The sequence below is a fragment of the Aethalodelphis obliquidens genome, unplaced genomic scaffold (genome assembly GCF_003676395.1).
Source record: "Aethalodelphis obliquidens isolate GAN/ISIS:26980383/991018 unplaced genomic scaffold, ASM367639v1 scaffold1, whole genome shotgun sequence".
NCBI classification, from domain to species: domain Eukaryota; kingdom Metazoa; phylum Chordata; class Mammalia; order Artiodactyla; family Delphinidae; genus Aethalodelphis; species Aethalodelphis obliquidens.
Genome location: NW_020837945.1, coordinates 85,999,293 through 86,020,679, shown reverse-complemented (window position 1 = coordinate 86,020,679; position 21,387 = coordinate 85,999,293). Strand labels below are relative to the sequence as shown.

Genomic DNA, 21,387 nt, shown 5'->3' with positions numbered 1-21,387 from the left:
ATTTTTAATACACTTTTTATTTTAGAATAAGTTTGATTTACAGAAAACTTGCAAAGATAATATCCCGTATATCCCTCATGTAGTTTCAGTTTCCTCTAATATTATCATCACACATTACCATGGTACATTTGACAAAAGAAAGAAGCCAACATTGGCCCATTACTATAAACTAAACTCCAGATTTCCAGTCTTTCCATCCATGTTTTTTCTGTTTCAGAATATAATCTAGCATACCACATTGCATTTTGTTATCATGTCTCCTTAGTCTTCCTTGGTCTGTAACAAGTTCTCAGTTTTTTCTTGTTTTTTGTAACCTGAACAGTATTGAGAAGTACTGGTCAGTTATTTCATATAGAAGTTCTCTAAATGTCTCTTAATGTTTTATCTGATGGTTTTCTCATAATTAGTCTGGAGTTATGGGTTTGGGGGAAGAAAACCACAGAGGTGAAATACACTTCTCATCACATCTTATCAGAGGGCTCGTGGTGTCATCATGGCATTACTGGTGATTTTACCTGTGATCATTTTGTTAAGATAGCATTTGCCAGGTTTCTCCATTGTAAAGCTACTATTTCCCCTTCCATACTCTAAATGATTCACTGAGTTTGGTCTGCCTTCGAGGAGAGAGATTACACTCTACCTCCCAAAAAGAGAGTATCTACATGTATTATTTGAGACTTTTCTGTAAGTAGGAGTCTATCCTCTCCATTTATTTATTTATTTATTCAATTATTTATTAATATTACTGTGGACTCATATATATTTTATACTTTGGATTATAATCCAAACTATGCTATTTTGTTACCCAATTTGTTCCAGCTCTGGCCATTGGCCCCTGTATCTTTGACATGCCTTCATCTTTTTGTTTTTTGAGCACCTCCTTACTTTCTGGCCTACAAAGTGCTCCAGGCCATCTTGTATTTTCCCTTACACAGCCTGAGAATTAGCCATTTCTCCAAGGAGCTCTGATTCCTTTTATTGGAGAATGGCATTTAGAAATCAAGATCTGGGCTCTGGGCATGTTTGCTGTTACTGAGTTGTCAGTGCTTCTGGGCCCTCTCAGCAGACAAAACTAGATAATATATGATGTATACTAACCCAAGAATTCACAAATCTGTAATCATCTTTGTGTCTATCTGTATAAGCTAAACATTAGTACATACTAATGTCTCTGACTCCAATCCAGTACCACAGAGTTTATTCTAGCCTTCCCTTCTTATTTATTTGAAACTTCCCTCCTGACAGTGAGAAACCTTGCTCCCACTATCCATCAGCCATTTACTTATTTTTTCAACCCCAAAGTACATTTAAATGTGTTTCAGAATTATTAATGTGTACTCTCAGGACAAGCCTTTTCAAGGACATATGTTTTTATTTCTCTTGGATAAATACCAAGCAGTACAATTGCTGACAGCAGGGCATGTTTATAAAACATTCCAGACCTTTTCCAAAATAGTTGTACCATTTTAAAGGCTTTTTTAAACTTAAATCAGATTTCTTCCAAGTTAAAACTCTTCAGTGGATTCCTGGTTTAGTTGGAATTAAATCCAAAATCCTTAATCTGGTCTACAAAATCCTATGTGATCTCATCCCTGACAAATTTTTTCCAAGCTCATCTCTTGCCATCTTTCCCCTTATTCACTATGTTTCAGCCACCTTGAATTGTTTTAATTATTTCCTTAGAGCTTCAAAGAACCAAGGAGTCTCCCAGCCTTTGGGTCTTCATATATACTGATCCCTCTGCCTGGAATATTTTCTTCCATAATGTCTAGTTCTAGAGTATTCTGCAGGGCTCTATATTCTTCAGTTTATATATAACCTCCTTAGAGAGGCCTTCCTTGCCCATTCAATCAAATATAGCTTTTACTTGTTACTCTGTCTTACAGCAAAATTTTCACATTTAGTAATTACATTGAGACTAATTCACCATAATTAGTACTTATATTTTTATTTTGTTTACTTATTTTCTATATTTGCCACTAGACTATAATATGCATGACAATAGGAACCATATGCATTTTGTTCACACTATATTCAGAAACTAGAACAATATCTGCACATGGTAATGCTCAATAAAAATCTGCTGAGAGAATAAATACATAAATGAAAAGAGGAGTTTTTTTAAATAGTTAAATCTGTCAGTCTTTTCCTTGATAACTTTTGTTTTGCATCTCACTAAGGAAAGCCTTGCCCGGAAGACTATAAAAATAAACTATTTTATATATTATTTATTTATATATAAGTATTATATATAACATATTTTATTTATTTAAATTTTACTCTTGTTAAAAGTTTAATATATTTAATATTAAAGTTTATATTAAGATTTAGTATTTATTCATTAAAATTTATTGTTGTTTATTCATTAAAATATTTATATATAAGTTATTTATATATTTTTTAGTACTTTTTTTCAGCTTCCCAAGAACTTTATTTATTTATTTATTTATTTATTTTTGCGATACGCGGGCCTTTCACTGTTGTGGCCTCTCCCGTTGCGGAGCACAGGCTCCGCACGCGCAGGCTCAGTGGCCATGGCTCACGGGCCAAGCTGCTCCGCGGCATATGGGATATTCCCGGACCGGAGCACGAACCCGTGTCCCCTGCATCGGCAAGCGGACTCTCACCCACCGCTCCACCCACCAGGGAAGCCCTAGAACTTTATTTTTTTAATTGAAATATAGTTGATTTGCAATGTTGTCTTAATTTCTGCTGTACAGCAAAGTGATTCAATTATACCTATATATATTCTTTTTTTATATATATTCTTTTCCATTATAGTTTATCATAGATTATTGAATATAGTTCCATGTGCTATACAGTAGGACCTTGTTGTTTATCCATTCTATATATAATAATTTGCATCTGGTAACCCCAAATTCCCAAGTACTTTTATAATTATATAAGTACTTTTATAATTATATATTCTACATTAAAATTCTAATGCACATAAAATTTATGTTTGTGTATGACAGGACATAGATTCATAGTTCTTTTCCAAAATAAACAGGAATTTTCTCAACACCATTTGTTAAATAGTCTGTCTCACTCCTGTGGTTTGAAATGTGTCCTTTTGTATACTAAATTCTCATATATATATAATGATATGTTTCTAGATGTCTGGTATTTCATTGACTTATTTATCTATCTCTACAAAAGAACCACACTGTTTTGAGTAGCATAGCTTCTTACTATGGTAGGGCCAAGCACACCATCTATCACCACCATCACAACTACTCTTATTTATTTTCAAACACTTCCTTGCAATCAAGTTGTGAAGTTCAAAAAAGGTCAAAGAACCCTAGGATTTTTCATTGAAATTTCCTTGAATATACCTAATAATTTAAGAAGAAATTAAACTTTTATTGTATTGTCTTCCTACCCAGAAATATGGTAAATGTCTCCATTTTCTCAGATTTTCTTTTATGTAATTCATTCTTAATATAGTTCCATATGACTAGATTCAGAGCATTTATATAACCTCAGAATTAGAAGAAACTTCCAAGATAGCCCCTGACTACAACATGCACCTCAGCAACATGCAATGCTTTTACACTGCTATTGTATTGCTGAGGTACTCACTCCCTCCTGAGGAAATTCATTTTATTATGAAATAGTTAATGACTTGGATAATGAGATAACAGTCTCATTGAAAGGTCAGAAAGGTCTTATAATTGTTCTGTTCCACAGTTTTCCTCCCTATACAAAACATGTTTTTAGTGCTGAATATTTTGACCAGTATCTATAACATTTTGCAAACTTGTACATTTTACAAAGCTATATCGGATAATTGGCTGCTCAGTTAATGAAAGGGATGGATGTAAGTCTTTACAAAGGAACACTTACCTCACAGACAAATATTATGCAATATTTCTGAAATCACTGTTCTGTTTTTTAATGTTCTTATCATTGTTGCTGAAACATAGTAATCCCTTGATTAATACTTGTTTAATTAATGAATTATTGAATGGATTATTTTTAAGGATTTATTTCTTCTGATAACAGGAGGCCTTAACTATATTTAAAGAAAACATTTTCTACTGCAGAGAAACAGTAAAGGAAAGACCTCCTTAATTACGGACTTTCTAATATCCTTTTCGGGGATACATTCACAAAATTTCTTTTGCCAATGGCAACAACTGCCTTGTAAAAAAAATTACATGATTTAGTTGGGTACAATGGGATATGCGTGTGTGTGTGTGTGTGTGTGTACACATGATGCAAAAAAAAAAAATTTCCTAGATGCAAAGACAGAGGGGAAAAGAAGGCCCTATATAGCAAAGTACTCTCATCTACTAGTAAAACAATCATCAGAATCAAAAGAATTGGCTAAACCAATTCCTATCAAGCTATAGGAAGCTTTGATATTCATAGTTTCATACTTTTGCTAGTGGAAATACAGATTTTATTCATTTATTCTAATCCAGTAGATGGTGCTACATGTCTGTCTATGTAAAGTACCACAAATACCTCTTTTTTTCAATCTTTTCTTTCTTTTTTAGCCAGAACTATCATCAAGGTCTACTTTATAATGAAGCTCATTATTCCTGACATCTGAGTCAAATCTCTGGGTGCAGTATTAAAGATGTTCTTAAGGAGAAAACCCCCCAGAAATAATTGTGGCCCAAATACCAACCTAACAATCTATTAACAACTATTTTCCCCCAGCTCATTCTCACTGTCAAATGACAAAATCTTTGGTGTGACACAGAACTCTGTGTCATTGCATTAAAAAACATCCAGATGCAAAATCAGAGTCCCTTTTATTCTTCTAAACGTTGTTAGTTGCTATTAATGTGAAGCAACCATAACAATGATAATAATTAACAATGAAAGTTTAAATGTAAGATTGTCATGGATAGATCAACATGTAAATTAACCACTTAGAAGATAACATATGCTAAAAAACTTAGGTATATGAAATTTTATAAACAAAGTTTGTTGAATCTGATTAAGTGAACCATACAAATTAATGTTTCATTGTGAATCGTGAAAGACTGAAAGTTTTAGAAAAGTAGGGACTCTAATTAGGTATCAGGAAAAATAATCCATATCACCCACCACCCTACAAATAGTTCATTTATGTTACTTATTTACTAGAAACACAATAATGAAAATTGACATATAATCTGAATCAGAAGTTATCAATTTTTTTGGCTTTTCATATTTTTGTAGATTTGTGATATGTTATTAGCTCACAAATTTATAATGCTTTGAAAGTGTCATTGTATATAAAATAAGGATTAGAAGAAGACATCTACTACTAATATTAAATTAGAACATTTTTACTATTTTATTAGTTTATTGTATTAAATTTTGATTAACTGTGATGTTATTTCACAGAGTCCTCTCACATACTTTGAAAATTCTTTTACTCTTTTCGTTGTATCAAAAGAAAAATGAGAGCTATAATTACTAATTTTAGATGAGTTCTATATATAATATAGGTATTAATAATCTGCTGACCAAAGGCTTAATAAAATGATTTTATTCAGTGAATTATATCACTTTAATGACTAGATTCTAATACAAATACAGGGAAGTCAGAAGTAACCTTTCAGATGACTATTTTATCATTTATGCTTTCCTTAATTCATATCTTCATTAACTCTTTCACCAGTCTTTGAATAAACACAAAGAGGCAGAGTTGCATGGATTATTCTTAGGTAGATTATGCAACATGGAAAAGCCATGATCTTAATCCAGGAATGACATCTTCATGAAAAAGCCAAAAAAATGGTCAGTTATAATATAGGCAAGGTAAGGTAATATAAATCAACTTATGTATCTATCATGAGCAAGGTCAGGGTGGAGGTGCCACTAAATCTCCTTTGTGTAACCAGCTTACCTGGAGGTAGTTATATTGACCCAATGACTAGATGAGCCACAGGGGATGCAACTTCTTAAAAGAAGGGGCTTTTTTATTTTTGCTTTTCTGAGGTATGATAATTGACATATGTAGAGTTTGTCATTCATTAAAGAAACATTGACCTAAGCCCTTAATTTACAAAATTGAAAAAGTGATTATCCTTCCCCTCAAGGTGTTTACTATCAAGTGGAGAAACCACCGACAAAAGCCGTCTCCTAACAGGTAACTGCCTCCATAATCGATCTCTCTAATATCATCTCCACGCCTCAGCCAAAATGAGTTTTTTAACCCACAGATCTTAGCACATCATCTCTCCCCAGCTCTCCAAGGCCTCCCTAACGTGGATTCTGAGGCCCTCATGAACTGGGCCTTCTCCCTCCCCGCTCTCGTCTCTCACTCTTCTTCATCTCACACTGGGAATTCTAGCCCGAGTGAATTTGTTTCCTTTTCTTCAAGTTCTCTCTCACTTTAAGCCTTAGCACATCTGTTCCTGCTGCCTGGGCACTCTTCCCATATTTTCCCAGCTAATGTCTACCTTCCCTGACCTATATACATTTCCCCTGGCATCATATTTCGGCTATCATGACATTTCCTCTGTTTACTTCCCTGAGTCCCCCTATTACATTGTAAGCAACATAGGTCAGAGAGGTCTAGCTGATTTAACACTGGCTCCCCAGCACTAGGCACACAGTAGACATTCATCATTCCTTTATTCACTCATTCTCATTGTATAGTCTTTGAGCACCTAAGGTGTGACATGCTCTCTGTAGTAAGTGATAGTGACATGTATCAGTGAGAAAAACTTGTAGGATGCTGCCCTCCAGAACCTTTGTTAAATGAGCTAAAGCATACCAAGTGCACACAGTATGGCAAGCTATCAAGACTCATCAGGGAAGCATGTCTGTCTCCAGGTGGGAGGGGATCAAGGGCAGAGCAGTCACACCATCAGAATAAGGACTTACCTCCTAAATGTAAGACCAGATACTATAAAACTCTTAGAGGAAAACATAAGCAGAACACTCTCTGACATAAATCATAGCGAGATCTTTTTTGATCCACCTCCTAGAGTAATGAAAATAAAAAAAAAAACAAACAAATGGGACCTAATTAAACTCAAAAGCATTTGTACAGCAAAGGAAACCATAAACAAAATGAAAAAACAACCCACAGAATAGGAGAAAATATTTGCAAACAATGCGACTGACAAGGGATTGATCTCCAAAGTTTACAAACAGCTCATGCAGCTCATGTGAAAGAAACAAACAACCCAATCAAAAAATGGGCAGAATACCTAAATAGACACTTCTCCAAAGAAGACATACAGATAAATGGCCAACAAACACATGAAAAGATGCTCCACATCGCCAATTATTAGAGAAATGCAAATGAGGTATCACTTCACACAGTCAAAATGGCCATCTTCAAAAAGTCTATAAAACAATAAATGCTGGAGAGGGTGTGGAGAAAAGGGAACCCTCCTACATTGTTGGTGGGAATATAAATTGATACAACCACACTGGAGAACAATATGGAGGTTCCTTCAAAAACTAAGAATAGAGCTACCATATGATCTAGCAATCCCACTCCTGGGTGTATATCCAGAAAAAACAATGGTTTGAAAGGATACATGCACCCCATTGTTCATTGCAGCACTGTTTACAATAGTCAAGACATGGAAGCAACCTAAATGTCCATCGATCGATGAATGAATAAAGAAAATGTGCTACATATATACAATGGATTATTACTCAGAAATTAAAAATAATGAAATAATGCCATTTGCAGCAGCATGGATCGACCAAGAGATTATCATACTAAGTGAAGTAAGTTAGACACAGAAAGACAAATACCATATGATATTGCTTACATGCGGAATCTAAAAAAATGATACAAATTAACTTATTTACAAAACAGAAACACGCACAGACTTAGAGAACAAATTTATGGTTACCAGGGGGAAAGGGTGTGGGGGAGGGCTAGATTGGCAGTTTGAGATTGACATGTATACACTACTATATTTAAAATAGATAACCAACAAGGACCTACTGTATAGCACAGGGAACTTGGCTCAATATTCTGTAATAACCGAAATGGGAAAAGAATTTGAAAAAGAATGGACACTCATATGGGTATAACTGAATCACTTTGCTGTACACCTATAACTAACACATCATTGTTAATCAACTACACTCCAATATAAAATTAAAATTAAAAAAAATAATGTAGCCAATGAGAAAGCAATAAAATATATGCACTCTATAAAAAAAAAAAAGAATAAGGTCTTATCTGAAACTCCAAAGATGGGGATATAAATGTTCCTGGAGAAAAGCTGAGGTGAAAGTGTATTCCAGGTAGAGAGAATAACAATAAAAAGGTAATAATATGGAAAATCTTGAGCCTGAGCGGTGAAGAGAAGTGAGAAATTACAAGTAGTTCAACACTACTGAATGGGGAATGGGGTGACTTTTGAGGGTAGCATTTGCCTGAGAGAGTAACATGAGATGAGGCAGGGAGAATTGAAAGGTACCACAACACAAAGATATTTTCTTATAGACAATAGGGACACACTGAATAATTTTAAATGGGGGAGATGAATGGAAAGCGGATCAGTAATGTGGGTCTGAAATAGGGAAAGAGAAAAAAGGCAGAAGATAAGACTTTGTGACTGTTTAAAAGTGGGACCAGGGCTTCCCTGGTGGCGCAGTGGTTGAGAGTCTGCCTGTCGATGCAGGGGACACGGGTTCGTGCCCCGGACGGGAAGATCCCACATGCCGCGGAGCGGCTGGGCCCGTGAGCCATGGCTGCTGAGCCCGCGCGTCCGGAGCCTGTGCTCTGCAATGGGAGAGGCCACAACAGTGAGAGGCCCGCGTACCGAAAAAAAAAAAAAAAAAGTGGGACCAACCAAGAGGATGGTCTTCTCATTCTGTGAAAAATATTGGGGACCAGTGGGCTTGGGATGAGAAAAGCTAGCTCCAAAATCCACCAGCAATATTGTGCCACAAGTAGCAGAGTTTTCAAAATATCCTTAACATTATCTCATCAAAGTGTAAATGTGGTTTTGCTTAGCCTTTCCAACCTTATATATTCTCTCACGTGCTTGACAATCCCACTCTACGTCATCAGAATATATAGCATCGCCTACGGGTACCTGCATGTTTTTGCACATCATTAGAGTGTTATTCTCCCGGGACCATGGTAGACACAGAAAAATAAAGAAAACAGGCAGGAAGTAATATCCTGTGTCTTATGCTATCCTAGCATTTAGTAAAAAAAATATTGGTATTGGCTTTCTTTGCTTTCAGTACTGCTCTTCAAAACAATACCAAGATTCTTTCATTTCCTTCTTTGTTATTCTGTGAACGCTTTTCATATTCTTTACAACAAGCTTGAATTTTTTTATAACCAGAAGAAAAATACTTTTTAACAACAATAATATCACCCCTCCAAAAAAAAAATCCTTGGGAGGTAGTGGGGAAACAGCAAACAAAAAACACACCCACCGTATAATCACTATGTAGAAAAAGGTAGGGTAAACATACAAGAAAATGTGTGTTGTCATGACACTGTAACACACCATCCATTTGAGCGCAGTATAAAAACAAGGCTGGTTCAGAGCTGCAGCTTGAACCTCCCATGCTTCTGTACGGAAAAAGCACCACTCCATTGGGCTAACAAACTTGGCTTTCTTATAGTTGAGGCTTTAAGAGACACTGCAGAGGGTTGGCTTACTTTAATTCAACGAGCTATAGCTCCCCACATAATATATGGGTAAGTTTACTCAAAGCACTTTTTATCAGTTGTCAATCTGTTTCCTAGCCTGCATTTGGCTACATTTCAGGTAGCAAAGGAGAAAGCAGGTATTATCCTAAGGTTTTTGTCCTAGGGGAACTAACTGTTGCCTATTACTTTAGTGAATTGTATGTGAAGTAACTGCTGTTCTTCTACTATGTTCTGTAGTATTATTCACATAAATCTTATGTAAAGCTAGGTCTGTATACAATCTACTCAGTTTAGTCAAAAGTGGGTGATGTCTATATACGTGTATCTAGATAGTTGGAAGTGGTGGTTATGTCATTCATCCCATGTTGAGACATCAATGAAGGTGTATTGATTCCTTCCGCTTGGAATCTGTTCAGTGTGTCTGCCCACATTCTAAGAATTTTATGTCATCCATTGTTTTTCTTCTCTACACATTGAAGGCTGATCTCTTGGTATTCCTATAGCATTACCTTACTCCAAAGTCTTTTGTGAATGAGTTTCTTAAGTTTCGGTGGGTATTTCTGAAAATACAAACTATTCTACCACCTTTTTCTCATCTTCTTTGAACTCTTTCACTGAGGTTCATGTAAGGGTGGCTAATAATGGTAGGACAGAGAGAGTGGAAGAGAGACAGGTGAGGGAGAGAGAGAAAGAAATGCACACATTAACAGTTTTCTCTTATGAACAAGAAAATTGGCCATTTTCCTACTAGCATATGAGGAACCTAAGACTGTCCCTTGTTGTCAAGGCAACAGCTGTTCCTTGGGTAGCCTCAATAGAAAAGAAGCCAGAGCAATCTTTATAGGATCAAGTCTTTTTTATCATCAAATCATAGAAAGGAATCTTGAGAGTCTACCCAGCCTATTCTCCTGCCTTTAGTTAACACCTACGAAAATAATTTGAAACTAATACAGAAAAGTCTTATTTTGAATAATTCTGGAAAGATTACGTAGTTTTACTTGGTAATCATTTGCAGTGTTTTACATTTCACACTAATTGTAAGTTTTTTTTCAATCATTCTAACTTAAATCTTCCATGCTTCAGTTTGAAATCCACTTCCTATTGTTCTAATCTCAGTGGAAATAAACAACTGTATACTTCCTAAGAGAGTCTTGCCTGTACTTAAAAAAATAACAAAAATGTCTGACAAATTCCTCAAAGTGAATAATGCTGTTCTTTTTTTTTTTTTTTTTTAGCCATTTGTATTGTAGGTCCCCTCTGATGAAGTCCTACACTCTGCAAGACCATCCCTCATTAGGGAACCCAATCCTATCTTGTTACTTATCTGAAAGGCTGATCAGGGGTGCCCCAAAAGAGCAGGACACCACCCTGTTCTCAGTCTATCTGCTCAAGGCTTTCAGGTTAACTTAATCTGTAGAATTACATTCATCATACAGTTGTTTTGCACAGATTGGCTGATAGAGCTTTTTCTTCTTGGTTTGAACATAATCATTCATTTCGCACGTGGTACTTCGGCAACTGATTTTTCTCTTCAAGTAGACTACTATCACATTTCCTGGTAGAATCATATTTTCTTGGTTCTTTCTTTCAAGGTGAAGCTCATGCCCTCGCTCCCTCACACTAGCAGGTTTAATGAGCATACTTTCTGTGCCACTGTCCATGTCACTAATGAATATATGCTGAGCGCTAACCACAGGAAGGCATCCTGGAAATATTTTTTTTTTTAAAGATATCCATATTGGTCAGCAAGGCACAAAACAATTTATCACCTCGAGCCAGAAATATCCCTCTCACTGGATTTCCTGTATAATTTTGGCTTATTACTTTAGTTCTTCAGCCATGGATGACATACTTACTGGTCCTAATTTTCCTTATCTTTAATGTGGAGGGACTGCAAACATAGACTAATAGTTAGCATTTATTGATCCCTTTCTCTATGTGAGGCACTGTGCTAATCACTTATATCATCTCATTTCAGCTTCCTAACAATCCTAAAAAGTAGATATTTATTGTCATTCCCATTTTACAGAAAAAGAAAGTGACCCTTAGCATGGTCAAGCAACTTTCCCAGGATAACATGGCTACTGGACAATGGAGCAAGATTTTGGCCTGACCTCCCACACTATTAACCACTCTGCCACGGGAGCAGGAAAATGGGTACTCCACTCACATGCTGTGCTCTAAGCATATTAGTTGGTAGACTCTTTCTGGAAGGTAAGAAAAGAATACAGAAAGAATTCTTTAAAAGGTGCACATGCTTTTCTCCGGTATTTATTTTATAATATTATGTGCCAGGCACTGCCCTAAGCATTTTTCAAATATTAAAAATAAACCTTTATGGCAACATTATATTGACATTATCTCTATTTTACAAAAAAGAAAATTGAGGCACTTAGAAACTAAACAATTTTCCTGAAGTTTCACAATTCATAAGATGTGAAGCTGGGTTGTGGCTGCTAAATCATATATTAATATATTGACAGGAAAAGAAAGTAAATGAAATAATATTATGATGTATCTAATTTTTATTTAAAAATAGAAATTTATGGGACTTCCCTGGTGGCCCAGTGGCTAAGAATCTGCCTGCCAATGCAGGGGACATGGGTTCAAGCCCTGGTCCGGGAAGATCCCACATGCCGCGGAGCAGCTAAGCCCACGAGCCACAGCTACTGAAGCCCGTGCGCCTAGAGCCCGTGGTCTGCTACAAGAGAAGCCACCGCAATGAGAAGCCCGTGCACCGCAACGAAGAGTAGCCCCTGCTCGCTGCAACTAGAGAAAGCCCGTGTGCAGCAACGAAGACCCAACGCACCCAAAACTAAATAAATAACTAAATAAATTACAAAAAACAATAGAAATTTATGTATGAACACACAGAAACTAGGAGAATATAACAACAAAATTAAACAGTGATGGAGTTATGGATGGGTGATTTTTTTTCTTGAATATATCTGTATTTTTCTTTTTTATTTACAGTGAAAGTATATTTCTTTTCTAAATAGCAATTCTTCATTTAAAAGTAACCTAAAGAGATTGTAGTAAGGTTTCTTTGGGGTCTTTTTGACAGTGGGATGGTAGTTACCTTATATAAGTTTATAGGAACAGCCATGCTTGGAACAAACTTTAACTGGAAATTTATCTCCCTGGCCCATCCTTTATAAATATCAGCCTAGCAAGCAAGGAGGATTACTTGATTTACTTTAATGAAGTTATGTGATCTACTGAACAACCCCAATTTATGAATTTGGAAAACCTCATCCTAGATCCATCAATATGATGTCTTTTTTTTTTTTTATCAGTACGCGGGCCTCTCACTGTTGTGGCCCCTCCTGTTGTGGAGCACAGGCTCCGGACGCGTAGGCTCAGTGGCCATGGCTCACGGGCCCAGCCTCTCCGCGGCATGTGGGATCTTCCCGGACCGGGGCACGAACCCGTGTCCCCTGCATCGGCAGGCGGACTCTCAACCACTGCGCCACCAGGGAAGCCCAATATGACTAGTCTTTTAACTCCTCTTGCTACGTCTCTGGGTTATGTTGAAGGTGTTTGTGGTTCTAGAATAGAGTAATGCTTAAGAGCCAGGTTCCAGGGATCTGGCTTTTATAGGTTCCATTCCTAAATCCACCACTTATTTTAGCTGTGTGAACTTGAACTCTCTCGGCTTCACAGGGATACTAACAGCATTAAGCATTAAGTCCTATGGCTTTTGAGAGAATTAATTAAGATAATATATGTAAAACACCACTATGTCAGGTACACAGTAGTCAGTAAAGGGTAGCTGCTTTATTATTACTGTTTATTATTGTTTAATGTTCATTTTAAAAGTACAGTTGAATTCTCTAGTAAAAGTTACTGTGCACTTTCTTCGGGTATGCTCACCTGAAGAATTTAAATTTTTCTTTCATAAGAAGATGAAGAAAAGGGCATCACTTATGATCTGATCTATTTAGACTTGTTAAACGTCAATATTTTAAATGATCCCTATGGTTTTCTAAGATCAGTTTTCTTTTTCTAAAATTTTATTTATTTATTTGGCTGCATTGGGTCTTTTTGTTGCTGCACGCGGGCTTTCTCTGGTCGCGGCGAGTGGGAGCTACTCTTCGTTGTGGTGCGCAGGCTTCTCATTGCGGTGGCTTCTCTTGTTGCAGAGCACGGGCGCTAGGCACGCAGGCACATGGGCTTAGTTGCCCCGCCTCATGTGGGATCTTCCCGGACCAGGGATGGAACCTGTGTCCCCTGCATTGGCAGGTGTATTCTTTTTTTTTTTTTTTTTTTGGCAGGCGGATTCTTAACGACTGTGCCACCAGGGAAGTCCCTAAGATCAGTTTTCATAATCAATGTGATTACTATACCTATATTGATTAATAATGAGTGTATGAACTGTTCAGAATTCATAGTCAATCTATACTTGTTTTGGCTATGCCACAGACTTTGTTTTTGCATATAGAATTTTGCATATAGTCTCAAATTAAGCTGTGGACCCTCATGCACACTAATCCTCATCAGACACCCATGCTATATGGTTTGAATATTGCCAGTTTCCATGGGAAAGGAACATCAGCTTAAATTCTGTGTGTTATGGACAAGAAAAATATCAATGAAATAGCTTTATCCTATAGCACTGTATGGCCATTTCCAAGAGAGACTCCTTCCATGTTTCCATGCCAGTGTAGGGAGGAATGAATGAGTGCACACACGTGTATATACACACACACATGCACACACTTAAACTTCTTTTTAATAAAATAAATTAAGAGAGTAGTATTTACATCCTTCTGGCACTGTTTCCTCTGAATTCTGAAGAAACAGCTTGGGGAAAACCCTTGCTGTCTTTTGCCAATAGAGTTGTTACACTAAAATCTGAACCGGCTTTTCAGCTGGATTTGGTCATGGGAGTCAAAGCAGAGCTTGTGCTGTTATATGTGTCCCTGCCTCTCTCCACTCCCCCACATTAGTTGAGCCTCACTGCTCTTCCCCATAATCCTCCCAGCCCCACTCTCCAGGTTTGCTGAGCCTCACTGCTCCAACAAGTAATGCACTTCTGACACAATGGGGGACAGCAGGGGCAGTGTGGGGGAAATCAGATAATGCAGACACCAGCTTGACACTCTTGCTTCCCTTTGAGTGCCACATTATAAACTGGCCAAGTGAAACATGAAGGTATTATCCCGTCTTATCTGGTGGTTGAAAGGGGTGCAGCCTCCTTAATGGTAAGGTTTTGGGCTTGTTGCCAAAGGATTCTCACTTTCGCTGCTTCCCATGTTCACCCAGAGTGCTCTCTCCTCCCCTCTGTTAGCTGTTTTGACTTGAACATGCTCCCGGATGAGAGAGGATAACCTGTCAGGACCAGGTGTTGTCTCTGCCACACAAGTTTTATGAAGAACAGGTCAATTCCAAAGCCAATTTAGAAATGTGTACAACTGGAGGGAGAGTTTAGGGACTCCAGGATACCTTACAGATAACCTAGATTTCATAGAGTTTCCCACACTCATGCACCTCCCCTGGACTGGCTTGAGTCTTCTCCCAGGGAAACCTGTCATTCTTGGATCACTATCTTCCTATCTCAGAGAAGAGCATGTAAACACACACACACACACACACACACACACACACACACATTCTTCAGAGTGAGAATCTACATGAAATGGCTCCAGGGTTGTTTTTTTTCAGCAAGCTTCACAAGTGAATCTGATGCCTAATCTGTACTTTGAGAAAGAATGCCCACAGCATTCCTATAGTCCCATCTAGAGACAAACTCAAGGGCTAACTTTTTAAATTTATGAGCCATTCTGATACAGCAAAACACGCTGAAGCTCAAAGTTCCTCTTATTGCTGACAGTAATCAATAATAAAATGTATAGCACTACTTTTGAAAAAATGTCCGAAACAGGCGCCTAGTTTTCATTAACTGTTATGAGTAAATGGCTTAATATGCCAGCGCCAAAAGCACAGCCTTCCGACAGCATAATTAATTCTACAAAGACCAGCACACAGACCATCATCCAGTTGTTGTTTGTGTGACCCTGAAGAAAATTATTTAAGATATCTGAAGTTTGGTCTCATTATGGGTAAAATGTGTTCTCTATTTATCTCATAAAATTTTCGAAGGATTACAGATAAGTAAAGACCCTTGCTTAACACGCAGTTCGTGGAGAGGAGCCACCAATTCAGGGTGGCTCCCTTCCCTCCTGTTTCTGAGCCTTTCTTACAAACACCTAGACTTTGCTTTCCACCACGCCAGAGGCCTTAATTTACCTGTTCGTCCACGATGCTACATGGCCACTCTATTTAAGAGCTCAGGAAAGTAAGGCACACCATCCTCGGAAATCAAAGGCGTGTACAGGTAATATTTCATTAAACCACGTAGAAGCCTGATGTTGAAGGAGGCAAAGATTCTCATCTTCATTTTACAGGCACTTGAATTTTTTGAGGTTGTATGCTTCTAAGAAAACAACCAATCTGTGACCAAGATGTAACTAAGACCCACAATTTCTAATTCCCAGGCTTTGACTCCAACCTCTGAAAATGCTTCAATTCAATGAAGCTAATGGCACTTTGGTCTCCGGCATTAGATCCTGTTATCAATGACTTCCACATGGAAAGATTATTCCAAAATGTGTGATTAACCAAGAAAATGCAAATAAACCAATTTGTACCTGCTATTTAGAGGTAAGACACAGAAATGGCTTAAGTTCATTATTTGAAAACTAACCTTTTCTGCTTCAAATGTAGCTTATGTTCTCCACTTGTTCACATATTTTTCAAAAATTACATTTTCAGTGAAATATTGTAGATCATTTGTGATTCTATTACCAGTGCAGAACCTGAATGGAGAGAGAAATACATGTCATCAGACACAATGGGAAGAAAACCCTTCTTTGAACAACATTTAGCAATTCAAAGTAATAAACATTTTTTAAAATTCTACTGTGTACTAGGCACTGTGCTGAGTGGGGTATGAGACAAGCTCCCAGTCTAGCCCAGTGGGAAACACGGTAACACTTGGCAAATGTTACTGAATGATTGAACCTAGTGGAATAAGTAAATACTTAACTATACCTTTGGAAAAAGCAGTTGGTAATTGTATAATAAAGCAGGTCTATAAGGTTACAGTCTAGAAAGGCTGCATAGAGGAAGAAATATTTAATGTGGACCTGAAGACTATTCCTTTCAAGCGACAGAGACTCAATTCAAAGTGGTTTAAGGGGAAAAAGGAGATTATGGTTTACCACTATTAGAACAAGGGCTGGACCACCTTGACTCCCTTAGTCTCCCAGCTCTCTTATCTGATTCTTTTTGCATGTTGGCCTCATTGTCTCCTACTACATGTGAGCTTTCTCCTTGTCATAGGGAACATGGTCACTGGCAGCTTTGGGCTAAACGTCATTCCAAAGTAATGATTCAGAAGGAAAGGGTGTCCCTTACCTACCTTCAACCTTGCAAGGACTCCAACTGGCCCAGCTGGGGTTACTTGCTCACCCTTGGATCAATCATTGGGGTCACAAGCATGATGATGTATACGGCCTAGGTCGGTGATTGGCAAGGCTTTCAAAACGCATCATTGCAAAGGGAGAGAAGCAGGTTCTCCTAGAAAGAGGAGTTCTGGGTAAACCAGAAGAATTAAATCCATTGAAGTCTAGAAAAACAAATTGGCTACCCCCATGCTAAGATGGAAACTAAAGTCATTCCAAGCAGAGACCTTGAGCAAAAGCAAGAAGAGGGAAAACTCAGTGCGTGTTGAGGGACTGGATGGTATTGGTGGTACACAGTGGGAAAGAATGGAAGGTTGCTGAGGTCAAATAGTGTGCATATTTGAAGCCCTGTAAAGAAGTTGGTGCTATGTTCTCTAAGCAGAGTATAGTTTTTTAAGGTTTTGAGAGTTACATAGTACATTCTACATTTTAGAAGAACAATCTTATCTCATGGAGGATATGCTGGATAGAAATACTGGAGACAAGGAGATTGGGTAGGGAAGGTATGGTGGGCATGTTGTTTTGTCTGAAAGTGTTCATTTCCTCGTGAGAACTTCCTCTCCACTCTGGGCAGTCTTGGTAGGACTGTCAATCAGTGTCCCACAGAACCACAAGGTTGGGTCAATTTTAGTGCTGCATTTCCTGGGACGCACAATTGGTTCATGGATAAGCATGTGATTCAAGCAGAGCCAATCTGAGTTCTTTCCTGAGGTTAAGCCATGGATCCTTTCAGTAAACATAGTCTAAAGATGCAGACTGAGAGTTCCCAACAGCCATCCTGCCATTACACAGAAAGAGTCTGTATAAAATAGAAGCCAACATATGAGAAAACACAGAGGTGAAAGGGAAAAAAGAGCTCTACAACATTGTGTCAGCCCTGGGTGACAGTGTCCTGAAATTCCCAGTTACATGTGTCAATATCACTCTTCTTTTGTTTGTCTCTTAATTGCATTTATTTCACACTACAACTGCATACAAAAGGTACCTGTCATTTATTAAACAGCTATTACATACTAGGCATGGTACTGGGTACTTTATGTATATTATAATATTAAATCTTTACAATAACCCTGAAAGTAAATATTATGATTCCTCATTTTACAGAGGGAAAAATCATGACCCAAATAAATTAAGTAACTTCAAAAACTTTATTTAAATATTAAGAGTTGGAAATGATATTCTAAAGGTTTGTTCAACTCCAAAGCCTATATTCTTTTTACTTTACCATATCTATGCTACATTGCTCTGTAGCATTAGAGAGCAATATTCTCAATAAGAAATAATAAAAGCGTGAACTGAGGCAATAGCAGCAAGAATAGGAGGAAAAGGCAGATTCAAGAGACGTTCAAGAAAGAGAAAAAATAGTTCCTATTGATTTTTTTTTCCAAAGAATTTTAAATGTTGAGGAACAGTAAGAAATCTAAGAAGATTCTGGAATCCAGTTAATCTAAGTACATATAGGAGTAAAGGCTGATTGGAAGGGAACAAATCATGTTTCATTTAAAGTGTGTGTTGACTGTTGGTGGAAACATAAACTGGTGCAGCCACTGTGGAAAACAGTATGGCGGTTTCTCAGAAAACTAAAAATAGAACTACCACATGACCGAGCAATTCCACTCCTGGGTATATATCTGAAAAAAAACGAAAACACTAATTCGAAGAGATACATGCACCCCAATGTTCATAGCAGCACTATTCACAATAGTCAAGATACGGAAGCAAACAAAGTGACCATCAACAGATGAATAAATAAAGAAGATGTGGTATATATATCTACAAATGGAATACTATTCTGCCATAAAAGAAGAAATTTTGCCATTTGCAGCAACATGGAAGGACTTGGAGTTATTAAGTGAAATAATCAGACAGAGAAAGACAAATACTACAGGATATCACTTATATGTGAAATCTAAAAAATACAACAAACTAGTGGATATAACAAAAAAGAAGCAGACTCACAGATATAGAGAAAAAACTAGTGGCTACCCATGGGGAGAGGGAAGGGGGGAGGGGCAACAGAGTGGTAGGAGATAAAGAGGTACAAACTATTATGTATAAACTAAGCTACAAGGTTATATTGCACAGCACAGGGAATATAGCCAATATTTTATAATAGCTATAAATGGAGCGTGACCTTTAAATATTGTGAATCACTATATTGTACACCTGTAACATATAATATTGTACATCAACTATAATTCAATTAAACAATACTTTAAAAATAAAATAAAGTGTGTGCTGAATATCCAAGTGGAGCCATCCAGTGAGTTAAGAATATAGTTCTGGTGATCCAATAGATATATAGGCTTGAGACTAGTATATCTATACCAGTGTTTGCCTCTGGAGTGGATAAGACTATTGGCAGATAGCCCATAAAGTGAGAAATAAAAGATAGCAGAAGGTGAACCCTCTAGATTTGAAAAGATCAGCATTTAAAGAGTAGGGCTTTGTTCCTGCTACCTCCCTCTGGAGTGCTCTTCTCCTTTGTGTACCTTGTGTATGTATAGTCATCTGTAACAACATTACACAATCATAATACCTCTTCGAGGTTTGGTTGGCTCTTCCATTCTTCATCCTCTAACAGAGAGATGTTGTTATGTTCATGAGTTTGTTATATTTTTTAGATTCCACATATAAGTGATATCGTACAGTATTTGTCTTTCTCTGTCTGACTTATTTCTTGGTGGAAGTATATAGGTCAAACATTTGATCATGTATTGTCTAATTTACTCTCCACTGACCAGATAACAAAATGATAAGATCATTTCATACTAGAGCTGTCTCCACTTTTGTTAGGCTGTGGTAAATGCTCTACGTTCAGTTGGTGTGAAGAGACACTAAGTACTTGTTTTTTATGGCAGGTATATCTACTGCTGCTTTTCAAGTGAATAACAAAACCCATTTTCCCATAACTCAAATATCTGTTATGTACTCCTGATTTAAAGACATTTTTTCTGAAATGTTTCTGCTTTCTGGGAACACTCAAACACAATGTTCCCGGAACACAGGGAACACTCAAAATATTGTTATAAAGTATAAGGTCAATTTGGCATTATCTATTAAGAGACTTCAAGATGTGAGTAACTTTTGATTAAGCAATTCCACTTCTAGGAAGATATCCTAAAAAACAATCAAAGGCTAATATTACATTTAAAAATGTTCATTGCCACAGCATTTATTATGGTGAAAAAAAACCCTAATGTTCTTCAATAGGGAAATGGTTCAAAAATTATAGTACAGTGGATTATTGTCCTGTCAGTACAATCACATTTTTAAAGATTATATGATGAAACAAGACAAATGTATACAACAAAATGTTAAATAAAAAATTGGGACACAATTACACATATAATATGAAGCCAATTTTGTGACACGTACACATAAGAAGATTGTAAAGAAATACAAATATTTCATGCTATAAAAATTCAGTTCCTGAATTCAGATAATAAGCTTTCAGACAGTCAGAAATATCCGTATATTAGAGTAGCAACTATCTCTAAGTGAGAAATGACATTATTTTCTTCATCTACTTTTGCAGATTATGCACATTTACTAAATTAGAATGCTTTCTTGGGCTTCCCTAGTGGCTCCGTGGTTGAGGGTCTGCCTGCCGATTCAGGGGACACGGGTTCATGCCCCGGTCCGGGAAGATCCCACATGCCGCGGAGCGGCTGGGCCCGTGAGCCACAGCTACTGAGTCTGTGCGTCCAGAGCCTGTGCTCCACAACGGGAGAGGCCACAACAGTGAGAAGCCCGCGTACAGAAAAAAAAAAAAAAAAAGATTTCTTTATAGCTAAAAAGTTATTATGATACAAACATTTCTATTTTTACAATAAGAAGAGATTAAAAGCATTTTTCTTCTAACCTCAGCTTTTAGAAGGTCACTGCATCCCTGTGACTCTATATCATTTCACATCTAAGTTAAGGTACTTTTTCTTCTTTGCTGTCAGGTAGTTAAAGAAATAACCTAAACCAAATATAACTAAGTAAAGTAGCCTACCGATGCCCCAGCCACATGAGTCATCTACAGTCATCTCTCTTCCCAGTCCACACAAGTCTTCCATCCCTAAGAACTGTATATGCTGCCTCCTTAGTGTTCTTCAAACTGTCCACTTGTTTTCATCTCCACCACTACTATGTTCAGTTCACCACCATTTTTCTCCTAGATTATTTCACAGCCTTTTAACTTGTCTGACAAAGTAAAATCCTTCAGAGGCTTCCCATACCCACTGTTCAGGGGATAAAGTCTCAACTCTTTAACACAGTTCAGGACCGCCTCATCTTCTGGTGTCTACTTAATTCTCCAGCCTTATATCTTCTAGCCTCCTTGTC

General features: G+C 37.3%; 1 long non-coding RNA gene across 2 annotated transcripts; it reads left to right on the top strand.

The window, feature by feature from the left end:
- The first annotated feature begins 580 nt into the window (after window positions 1–580).
- Window positions 581–20,703, top strand: LOC113622681 (uncharacterized). 2 transcript variants are annotated; one of them, XR_003433616.1, is made up of 4 exons: window positions 581–684; window positions 11,619–11,803; window positions 16,087–16,252; window positions 20,594–20,703. It is a non-coding gene; the product is annotated as an uncharacterized LOC113622681 (long non-coding RNA). The 2 variants fall into 2 exon arrangements; XR_003433617.1 differs by having other exon boundaries at window positions 20,640–20,689.
- The last annotated feature ends 684 nt before the right edge of the window (window positions 20,704–21,387 follow it).